This window comes from Coregonus clupeaformis, chromosome 12 (genome assembly GCF_020615455.1).
Source record: "Coregonus clupeaformis isolate EN_2021a chromosome 12, ASM2061545v1, whole genome shotgun sequence".
NCBI lineage: Eukaryota > Metazoa > Chordata > Actinopteri > Salmoniformes > Salmonidae > Coregonus > Coregonus clupeaformis.
The window spans coordinates 44,793,795-44,795,883 of NC_059203.1; positions in this window are offsets into that span (position 1 = coordinate 44,793,795).

The window sequence follows — 2,089 nt, forward strand, 5'->3', positions numbered from 1 at the left end:
AGCGCGACTGCACACCGCGTGACTCCAAGACGCCCAATCACTGCATGCCTCGGTTTAAAAGTCTGGTTGGAAATAAGAGAAATAGGTACATCGCTAGAAATGTCCTCATAATATCCTGTATCGAAATGAGATGATGCGGTTTATAGTCGAAATGTAGGAATAACAGTGCCAGCACAATGTATTCACAGGTTTCGTGAGTGTCATACTGTGCAGTGCCACAGCATGCAGCATGAGCTGGTGTCATTGCATTTTATGCAGACTCACACTGAAGATGTAGGTGGTGGAGTTCATCTTGGGACACAGGTGCATAGAAAGTTATTCCCATCATCCATTTTCAATCGTGACAGCTGTAGGAGTCAAAATGTCTAGGCCTACTAATAAACCAAATGCAAAAATAAATGTTGAGTGCAATCTGTTTCTCATGGAAGACTATAATTAAATCTGAGGCGGGTAACATCAATAGTGAGGACAAACCCAGCCAGCCTCTCTCCTTCCACACTGAGTTCAAACCTAGAGTCACTGGGTCCTGATTGTGACAGTGGAGCCCAGTTTGCTATGCAGGATCAAGAGATGGCATCAGTGATGCTGGAAGACTGCAGTCAAACACTGAAGCTGAATGTCAACATTAAAAATGAAGAAGAGGAGGAGAAGATGGGGAAATCTGTTTCTCATGGTAAGAGTAGGTTCTATCTAACTAAGTTTGTTGTTCGTTCCAACTTCCCACTGTGCATGAAAAGTTGCAGTAGAACTGTTTCTTGATGAACTCTTTCAATAAGATGGTTTGTTATTCCATGCTACTCAGACTTGCATGGTTTGACACCTATTTTGTCAGCATTTGTTTTATTTACTGGGCTATCTGGAGTGATCAGAGAGTAGACTAAATAAGTGAAGTCGACAAACTGCCAGTGTTTTAAAGTTCTAGGAAATGAGTCTGTGTAGTGTCTAACCCCTGTTATCGTGAGTGGAGGATGTAGCTCAGTTGGTAGAGCATGGCGCTTGCAAAGCCAGGATTGTGGGTTCGTTTCCCACGGGAGGCCAGTATGAAAATGTATGCACTCACTATCTGTAAGTCGCTCTGGATAGGAGCGTCTGCTAAATGACTAAAATGAAAATGTAAATCAGAGCAGTCCAGTCAATGTAGCCTGTCATACCTGTCCGTGAGATTAGCCTACTGTCATTGCATTGAGACGGACATGTTTCAGTTGTTTCATCCTCTGCCTAACATTTGAAAGGACTCAAGGAAATTGGGATTGCCTTATGTTTCAAATAGGACAAACAAAGAAAGAAGGGTTTACCTCAGATACTAAACATTCACCTTGAATGAACATTTGTATTTAGATACAAATGTTCACCTTACTCATCATTTCCAAAATTCCAGACATCCTGGAGGACCCCCTATATAATCTGCCCATACTCCTAGCCTTAGTGGGCTACTTCATCATGCACCCCTTGAAGGCCTCCCTCCCTCCTGCACAGGACAAGACTCTCTCTTTGGGGAGATAAAGCATGAATCATGTAGCCTCATTAGCCACTTGCCATGGCTCCTGGTCCTAAAGTGTCTGCTAAATAGCATATATTATTGTGAATCTCTCCCTTCTTCTATCCACCAAGAGGAGAGGAGAGGAGAGGATACGATCACTTACTTCTGCTGCATCACTGTCATTCCTGTCACACCGGCTCTGCCCTCTACCCAGTGATTATACACTCTTAGAAAAAAAGGGTTCCAAAGGGGTTCTTCGGCTGTCCCCCATAGGAGAACCCTTTTTGGTTCCAGGTAGAACCATTTTGGGTTCCATATAGAGCCCTCTGTGGAAAATGGTTCTACCTGGAACTAAAAAGGGTTCTTCAAAAGTTCTCCTATATGGGGACAGCCGAATAACCATTTTAGGTTCTAGATATCTGCTTAGCTCATAGCATGCTGCTCTAGAGGCTCATCTGCTCATCATGGTACTGATAACCTGAATTCAATCAAGACAGCATTAAGCATTGCCTGACTGATTCTGAAATTAATTCAAGTGAAAATTGGGCCTTTTTGACATTACGGTAATAAGGGAGACATTATAAGAAAAGCAACAAGTGAAAAGAGAAT